The sequence below is a fragment of the Pistacia vera genome, unplaced genomic scaffold (assembly GCF_008641045.1).
Source record: "Pistacia vera cultivar Batoury unplaced genomic scaffold, PisVer_v2 Contig447, whole genome shotgun sequence".
Classification (NCBI taxonomy): domain Eukaryota; kingdom Viridiplantae; phylum Streptophyta; class Magnoliopsida; order Sapindales; family Anacardiaceae; genus Pistacia; species Pistacia vera.
In genome coordinates, this window is record NW_022196276.1 from 351,481 (window position 1) to 361,479 (window position 9,999).

At 34.1% G+C, this 9,999-nt stretch overlaps 1 long non-coding RNA gene across 2 annotated transcripts; it reads right to left on the reverse strand.

The window, feature by feature from the left end:
- Positions 1-2,250: 2,250 nt before the first annotated feature.
- On the reverse strand, positions 2,251-6,491 carry LOC116144542. 2 transcript variants are annotated; one of them, XR_004130271.1, is made up of 3 exons: positions 6,275-6,491; positions 3,912-4,246; positions 2,251-3,333 (listed from the first exon to the last, which is right to left on the reverse strand). It is a non-coding gene; the product is annotated as an uncharacterized LOC116144542 (long non-coding RNA). The 2 variants fall into 2 exon arrangements; XR_004130270.1 differs by lacking the exon at positions 6,275-6,491 and adding an exon at positions 4,411-6,203 and having other exon boundaries at positions 2,252-3,333.
- Between the last annotated feature and the right edge of the window lie 3,508 nt (positions 6,492-9,999).

Here is a 9,999-nt window from a genome sequence, read left to right on the forward strand (position 1 = left end):
TCGTGTGAATTGCATCCTCTTTTTTTTTTTTTTTTTTTTTGTGTGTGTGTTAGGTTCCCTGCATTTTTCTTCACCTCCATGAAAAAAACCAAAACTTTTGAATTTCAGCCCCTTCCTATGCACCTAAAACCCAATTTGGGGAAATGAAGGTTAACGTGGGCTGTGTTTGCCCTTGGTGTACACCAAAAACCTTCTTTTGAAAAGATCGTCCCCCACAAAATTCAGGATCTCTTGACCAAATATACACACCACAATTCAAATGGAGATTTTAGGAGCACAACAAAACAAACCCCGACCCAAAATGCTTAGTATATGATTTTTTTACGATTTTCCAAAGTTTTAATCTTAAAAAAATCACTAAAAAAAATCCGCTCGTGTGAGTTGCATCATTTTTTTTTGCGTTAGGTTCCTTGCATTTTTCTTCACCTCCATAAAAAAAACCAAAACTTTTGAATTGCAGCCCCTTTCTGTGCACCTAAAACCCAGTTTGGGGGAATGGAGGTTAATGTGGACTGTGTTTGCTCTTGGTGTGCACCAAAAACTTTCTTTTGAAAAGATCGTCCCTCACAAAGTTCTGGATCTCCTGACCAAATGTAAATAGTACAATTCAAATGGGCATTTTTGGAGCACAGCAAAATAAACCCCAACCCAAAATGCATAGTATATGAGTTTTTACGATTTTCCAAAGTTTTAATCTTTAAAAAATCATTAAAAAAATCCACTTCTCCAAATTGCTTCTTTTTTTTTGCGTTTGATTCCTTGCATTTCTTTCCACCACCATGAAAAAAACCAGTTAAGAAAGGAAACCTTCAAAAAGATTGTTCTAGTGTGTAGCAGAAAGAAGGTTTTTGGTGCACACCAAGTGTGTACACCACAATTCAAATGGGGATTTTAGGACCACAACAAAACAAACCCGAACACAAAATGCTTAATATATAATTTTTTACAATTTTCCAATTCTAAAAAATCACTAACAACATCTGCCTCATGTGAATTGCTTTTTTTGTTTTTTTTTTTTTTTTGTGTTAGATTCCTTGCATTGTTCTTCACCACCATGCAAAAAACCAAAACATTTGAATTTTTGCCCCTTCTTGTGCACCGAAAACCCAGTTTGGGGGAATAGAGGTTAAAGTGGCCTGTGTTTGCCCTTGGTGTGCACCAAAAACCTTCTTTTGAAAAGATCGTTCCCCACAATGTTCAGGATCTCTAGACCAAATGTATACACCACAATTCAAATGGGCATTTTTGGAGCACAACAAAATAAATCCTAACCCAAAATGCTTAGTATGTAATTTTTTACGATATTCCAGAGAAAAATGACAACCTTCTAAAAGATCATTCCTTGGTACGGACGTCCCCGGTGTGCACCAACAAGAAGGTTTTTGGCATACACCAAGTGCGTGTACTCCAAGTGTATACACCACAATTAAAATGGGGATTTTAAGAGCACAGCGAAACAAACCCCGACCCAAAATGCTTAGTATATGATTTTTTACGATTTTCCAAAGTTTTAATCCACAAAAAATCATTAAGAAAAATCCGCTCATGCGAATTGCTTCATTTTTTTTTAGTTAGATTCCTTGCATTTCTCTTCACCACTATGAAAAAAACCAAAACTTTAGAATTTCTGCCCCTTCGTGTGCATCGAAAACCCAGTTTGGGGGAATGAAGGTTAATGTGGGCTGTGTTTGCCCTTGGTGTGCACCAAAAATCTTCTTTTGAAAAGATCGTCCCCCACAAAGGTCCGGATCTCCCAACCAAATGTATACACCTCAATTCAAATGGGAATTTGTGGAGCACCGTAAAACAAACCCCGACCAAAAATGCAGAGTATATGATTTTTTACGATTTTCCAAAATTTTAATCTTAAAAAAATCATTAAAAGAACCCCTCATACGAATTACTTCATTTTTTGTGCGTTTGGTTCCTTGCATTTTTCTCCACCACCATAAAAAGGACTAGATCAAAAGGACAACCTTCGAAAAGATCGTCCCTTGGCCCGCACGCCCTCGGTGTGGAACAAAAAAAAGGTTTTTGATACACTCCAAGTGTATACACCAAATTTCAAATGGGAATTTTAAAAGCACAACAAATCAAACCCCGACCCGAAATGCTTAGTATATGAATTTTTATGATTTTTCAAACTTTTAATCTTCCAAAAATCATTAAAAAAAATCCACTCGTGTGAATTGCTTACTACTTTTTTTTTTTTTTTTTTTTTGTGTTATATTCCTTGCATTTTTCTTCACCACCATGAAAAAGCTTTATACAATCACCAAAGGCAATGAGCTCCTTAAGTGCCCAATATCAGCCAAACTCATGGAATCTAAAAGAACTACTTCATCTTCGGGAATAACTCCTTATAGAACTCATTATCATCCAACCCATAAAAGAGTGTCATCAAATTGTCTTCACTTCCGTTAGGAGGGTCTTCATCTACACTTGAATTTGTATTAGTTTCAGTCTTTGTCGCACTACCATCATCAACTATCGTCTGGAAAGGGGATTGTACTTGTTTTTCATGGAATAGCTCCTCATAGAACTCATAATTTTCCAAATCTTCTCCGCTTCCAAGGCTCTTCATCCAAACTTATGGAATTTGAAACAACTTCCTCATCCTCTGGAAATAGCTCCTTCTAATACTTATCATCATTCAACTCAACAAAGAATGTTGTCAAATCATCTCCACTAACTTTAGAAGGAGGCTCTACATCTACACTTGAACCTATAGCAGTTGCAGACTTGCTTCTACTACCATCTAATGAAATATGGAATGCTATGATTGTGCTTGATTACATGCTTTGATTATGCTTGATTACATGCTGTGATTGTGCTTCCCGAATTTCATGTGATTCCATCTTTATGATGAGATTTGTATTACCATAGTTTGCTTAAACTTTTCTGCATAAATTCATCTCTGTACAAACATACACAATACAACAATTCAATATACTTTTCCTTGAGCATTCTTTTTCTTCTCTTTGGCATACTTCGGCAATACAATTGCTTCTCTTGCCTCTCTTTTATGCTAAGTTCTGACACCATCAACTACTTGGAAAGAAGATTGTACTTGCTCTTCATCAACAAATAAATCTCCAAGGTCAGGACTCAGCACACTCATAATCATTAGTCACACCAGGAAAAATCACTTCTACGAGAGTTGAATTTTCTGCATTGTCTTCAGTAACATCATTATTATTCACAAGTGCTTTGGCTTGCGATTCTACCCATTCTTGATAATTTTGAACCTTGATGCATTTATTAGACCCAAGATTCTCATCAAAATGCTTAGCTTCAACGGTGGTCCAGGCTTTAGGAGTTCAGAAAGAATAACTACATAGACAACAAGAAGTTAGTGAATTATCAAGAACAAATAGTTTTGGAGCAGATAATTATCGTGTAAATTATGCAGAATGTAAAGTTTCCAATTGTAATCGGCATAAAATTATCCTAAAGGCAGTAACCTGATCATCTAGGACGTAAAGGAAGGATGCAAATGGGTATTTCTTCCTTATCTTCTACATTTTAGGATTGAGTGGTATCCCTCTCTTGATTTCTCCTCTTAACCTATTAATTTCTCTCCATCTCCCTTATATAGAATCCTATATTGTCTATCTCTGTTATTCTTCTCCTCCTCTATAACCTAAGGAGCAAAAATATTATCTACTAGACACTATCACTACCGGAGTTTTGTCCAACATTTCACAACATCAAGAATCCACTAGAAAATGGTTAAACAGCACATCCACAAAAAAAAAAAAAAACTAAATAAACTGACAAAACATATGCTGCAATGAAATCTATATAGATTTGAGACATATTTAGATATTAAAATAGACTCGTAGCTTAGTTAACAGCCTATTAAATGAGCTATAAGATAACACCGTTTGATAACATTATGGGGATCTTACCCGAGTCCATTTTCATGCCATTCTACTTCATAGATTTCAGCGGCAATTTGAAATCCCATTTCCAGACCATGATGTTTCATAGTTTTCAATGGCAATAATTGCATATCGACCAAATCTCCATGGATCACCATTACAACAGCTGCATAGGTAACACCAAACCATATTTCTCTTGACTGCAATGTTGTCATGTCAACCGTTCCAACAGGTAGATCCCATTGACCAGCCCCTGCTCTGCATCCATATTCTTTAAGACATTATAGTTAAAAACCTTCTCTAATGCTCTTCTTGTTTTGTCTTCATCGACTATCATTGAAAGAGCACATGCTCGTGCATAACTACATTACAGACACACTTGGTAAGTTCTAGTCTTATCAGATTTGAACTAAAAAGAATATATATTGAGAAAAAGAAACATGTGAAACACTATAAATAAATTAAGATTTTTCAGGCCCGAATAATTGAGAATATCAATGAATGAAGTTAATCAGTTGCAACATACCATTGTCCAGTAAACTGATAAGCTTGAATAGATGAACTTGAGCAGCTACCATTATTGTCGTAGTTGAAGTAAGAACTATTCCACAATTTCTCACATACAACTTTTACTTACTGAAATTTGCACCAGAAATAATCCTCAAACCCTTAAGACCTACTTCATGTGCAAATGCTACCGCAGCCTGCAATGCTGCCACCTCTACTATATGCACTTACAACAGAGACAGATCATGTATCGTATGTCTGATCAGGGAAGCCATTATTCTCAATCATCCCCATCACCATCCCTATCAAATTTGAACAGATGAAAGTATTTACTGAACCTTCTTCTCACTGTAACCAAAATAGAGCATTTGGGTAGAAGGATGAACTTTTGCAGGATTCTGCTCCTAAAAAAGTTTAATACTCACTAAAGTTTTATCACGTAAACTTCAATTTCGCTTTTGGACCAGAAATTGAGGAAGCTGGTTCAAACATTCACAATAATTTCCAGCCTTCATTATTAGCTGCATCACTAAGGACATTGTCAATTCAGTTGGCTTCACATTTCTCTCTGCCATCTTATGAAGGAGTTCAACAACTTTTGCTATCTTATTACTTTTGAGGAAACCGAACATGAGCATATTAAATGTGACTACATCTAGAGCACATCCTTTTTCCTCCATATATGACAACAACTCATTTGCCTTTTCTAGTCGTCTAGTTTTACAAAGCCCATTGATCAAGATGCTATATGTCACAATGTTTGGTACTAGGTTTTCATGAAGACAAAATTTCTGAAATAGGTCCCATCCAGTTTCGAATCTCCCTGTTTTACATAATCCATCAATGAGGGAATTCAAACCTTCAAGGCTAACCGCAAACTTATTATTTACTAGAGTATTAAACCTTTCCACCGCCTCCAAAACACATCCATTCTTGCAAAGTCCATCAATGAAAATGTTATATGTCCAAGAATTAGGTAAAACACCATTAAGTTGCATCTCACCAACTAAATTCCGTGCATTTTTTACATTAGCTTTAAGAAAAAGGCCACTTAACAAAGTGCTATAAATTGCCACAGCAAGCCTAATTCCTTCATAAATCATCTTCTGATAAAGATAAAGAGCTTTGTTGACTTCTTTATTCTTGCAACACCAATTTATTAAAGTATTGTAGCTAACAACATCAGGTCCATACCCCTTTCTAGTTACAGAATCAAACAACTCCCTTGCATCACTAATTCTATCAGCCAAGCAATAACCATTCATTAAAATGTTCTAAGTATAAAGGTTTAGACTAAGTTCCAAACCCTTCATTTCAAAATACAATTCTCTTGCTTTCTCAATTAATCCTGCCTTACAAAGACCATCAATTATAGTACTATAACTAACAACATCTGGCCTACAAATAACACCAGATTCTTCATTCCCTTTAGCCATTTCTTCAAGCAACTTAATGGCAACACTTATCTTCCCTGTTTTACACAATCCATCCATCAAAGTGTTGCAAGCGATGACATCAGGCCTACAACCAATAACAACCATTTTCTGAAACAATTCCATTGACTCCATAATCTTTTTCTTTACATAAAGACCTTTAATCAAACAAGTGAAAGTCACAGCATTAGGTCAAAATCCCCCCCAAAAGCGCAAAACTATCCGAAACCCTTTTAATATTACAAAAGCAATTCATCAAAATGTTCAAAGACATCAAATCTGGAGACAACCCAGTTGAATTCAATAGCTTATAAAGCGAAATCACTTCAAAATAATGCTTCTTCTTAGCTAGTGCACTAAACAAAGCAGTGAATGATGAAATTGGAGAAATGGGATGTGAATTAATCATGTAATAAAAAAAGTAGAACGCTTCATTCAGAGTAAAGTTACCTGATCGACAATTTTCTTTGAGGAATTTAGCAAGTGAGGGTCGTTCAAGGGGTTTTTCGGAAGAATACAAAACTTCATTTTTGGAGCTTGAAGTTGTAAGGTTGTGTAAGTGAGCTAACAAAGATGGAATATTACCTTTCAGAGGTGGATTTTGAGAGATTGAAGAGGAACGAAATGGGGATCTCAAAGCCATTTATGAAGTGTTCTTTTGGGTCGTTTTTCTGAACCAAGGTCATTGCAAAAAGCAAACGCAATAAAGTTAAAGAGAGATGCTTTGAAAAATTTCACAAACAACCTTTATGGTTTTCAAAATTACAAACTTTAAAGTATCGATCTTTCCTTTACAAACCGCCTTCATGATTTCGAAAATTATTCACTTAGCACCCTAAAGGTTAAAAATCTAGATCCAAATTCTGGTGTGGATGGTTGCTTTTCGGTTTCTGCAAAATCCAAAATTATCCCGTTAATCAAACAAAATGCAACCTAAAGTCCCAAACCAACCATGGTTTTTTTTCACTTTTTTTTTTTTAATAAAATAAAAATATTTTTTAATTATTCATTAAAATGCTGCAATTTGAAAATTTGATATCTAATTTAAAGTTTTCAAGTGAGATCTCCGAAAGTTTTGCAAGTGGAAACATGATATCCACAAACCACGTACTAAAAGTTAATGATTATAATATGAAAGCTACTATAAACCTATGAGAATTTCCTTATATGTTAAACTCTCGCTCTTACAATCCTTAATCATTTTTTTCTTTAGAATTCGTAAATTCTCTAATTGTACATTAATGTTAGTGTTTTATCATTAATTTGGACAAGAAAGAAGTAAAATAATAAACAACTTTTATATTTTATAATTAATAACAGCTAATGAAATTATAGAAATTCAAAATTATAAAAGTTTAACAAAGGTAAAGGATTATGAACTATTACCAATATCTTAAAAGGTTTATGGAGAAGTTAGTGTAATTATCTTTTATGTAATTAATTTCACGTTTGATTTATTACACTATAATTAATTATGTTTATTCTATTAAGATTTATCAGGCCTGAATATTTGAGAATATCAATGAATAAAGTTAATCAGTTGCAACATACCATCGTCTAGTAAATTGATCAACTTTAATAGATGAACTTAAGTGGCTACCATTATTATCGTAGTTGAAGTAAGAACCGTTCCACAATTTCTCATATTCAACTTTTGCTTACTGAAATTTGCACCATAAATAATCCTCAAACCCTTAAGACCTACTTCATGCGCAAATGCTTATGCGTTTGCAATGCTACTACTTTTTTTTTTTTTTTTTTTTTTTTTTTTTTTTTTTTTCGTATCTCTGATCAGGGAATCCATCATTCTTAATCATCTTCATCACCATCTCTACCAAATTCGAACAGTTGAAAGTGTTTCATGAACCTTCTTCTTATCATTACCAAATAGAGCATTTGGGTAGAAGGATGAACTTTTGTAGGATTCTACTCCGAAAAATTTTTAATACTCACTAAAGTTTTATCATGTAAACTTTCATTTTGCTTTTGAACCACAAATTAAGGAAGCTGGTTCAAGCATTCACTATAAATTTTGGCCTTCATTAGTAATCGCGTGAATAAGGACATTGTACAACCAGTCAGCTTCAAATTTCTCTCTGTCGTCAAATGAAGGAGTTCAACAACTTTTGTTATCTCATTATTTTTTAGGAAACCAAACATGTGTGTATTAAATGTGACAACATCTGGAGCACAACCTTTTTCCTCCATATGTGACAACAACTCATTTGCCTTTTTCTAATAGTCCAATTTTACACAGCCCATTGATCAAAATGGTATAAGTTACAATGTCTGGCACTAGGTTTTCATGAAGAGAAAATTTATGAAATAGGTCCCAAGCAGTTTTGAATCTCCCTATTTTACATAATCCATCAATGAGGGAACTCAAACCTTCAATGCTAACTACAAAATTATTCTTTACTAGAGTATTAAACATTTCCACCACTTCCAAAACACATCCATTCTTGCAAAGTTCATAAATGAAAATGCTGTATGTCCAAGAATCAGGTAAAACACCATTAAGTTGCATCTCACCAACTAAATTCTTTGCATCTTTTACATTAGCTTTAAGAAAAAGGCAAGTTAACAAAGTGTTAAACATAATCACATTAAGCCTAATTCCTTCAAAAATCATCTTTCGATAAAGATAAAGAGTTTTGTTGACTTCTTTATTCCTACAATACCAATTGATTAAAGTATTGTAGCAAACAACATTAGGTATATACCCCTTTCCAATTATATAATCAAACAACTCCCTTGCATCGCCAATTCTATCAACCAAGCAATATTATCTGATGATGTTGTAGTCAATGTGCAAAAGGGTCAAAAATGCATGAAAATTTTCCTATCTTTGTGCCCAAGTGTTCAAGTTTGGATTATGTTTTGATTCTCATGGTTATGAATGACTAAGTTTATGTTATTTATACTTCTTTTTATCATACTTGTTGCATTATGTGGATTATAATGATCTGTGAGTTGATATCTTTTTCTTTTGATTCATAAAAATAAAAATAAATAAATTAAAAAAAAAAAAAGGAGAAGAATTGAGTAGTTGTGGATGATTGAGTTCATATTGAGTTAATATGTTGAGAAGAATGTGAATATATTGTTTACTTCATTTAGGTGTTTATAGTGAAGTGATGTTTATGCTTAATGATATATCTTTACTGAATTTCTTTTCTTTACTCTTATGTGTCATTGTGTTGATGTGTTGATGCCTTTTTTTTTTTTAATGACAAAAAGGGGAGAAAGAAGATGAAATTGAGTAATTGTTGTGAAGTGTTTTGTTGTTTTTACTTATTGTGTATGGAAAGCATATTGTGAGGTGGAGCTTTTTCTCTAAATTTATAGTTCATTTCTATTGAAAGAATATGCATTATGTCCCATTTTTGCTCGATGTCAAAAGGAGGAGGGGGGGGGGGGGGGGGGGGGGGGGGGGTGGGTGGGGGTTGGTTTTCATATGGATCTTAACTTTTTCAATTTCTTTTGTATACAAATTTTGCTTTGTTTTGTCATTAATCAGAAAGGGGGAGATTTTTGGACCCTTGTGCGTTTTGATGTGCCAAACCAAGCAAGATAATTGTATAAGGACTAACAAAACTCTAAGGCATGACATAAATCATGACCAAAAATGAAAATGCAGGATTTAATCTCAGAATTATTGTCTGGAACACTCTTGGGTATTTTGATGATACCTTTGGCTAGAGAAATCTAAATCTGGTGATTCTTGTGGCATTGGAAAGCTAACTCAATGATCTAAAATTTTTATGTACATAGGTTCACCCAGATCAGCGAGTATCTAGGGGACAATCAAGATACAAACTTAACAGTCTGGCAGAATCAACATCCAAAACTATCTTTTGGTAGTTTAAGGATAACTTTGGCTACAGAGATAAGAATGGTGTGATGTTGGTGGAGTTGGGAAGCTAATGCATAAGGCCAAAACTTTTATGTTCATAAGTTCACTCAGATCAGTCGGGATTGAGAAGGAAATCATTACATAAGTTGATGGTCTAGCAGAATTAAGATCCAGAACATCTCTTCGGTATTTCAAGGATAACTTTTGCTATAGATATCATAATTATGTAATTCTTGCGGCTTGAAAAATATAATTGAAAGTCTAAAACTTTCATTTTATTACTATGCTCAAATCAGCTCAAATCATGAAGGAACACCCT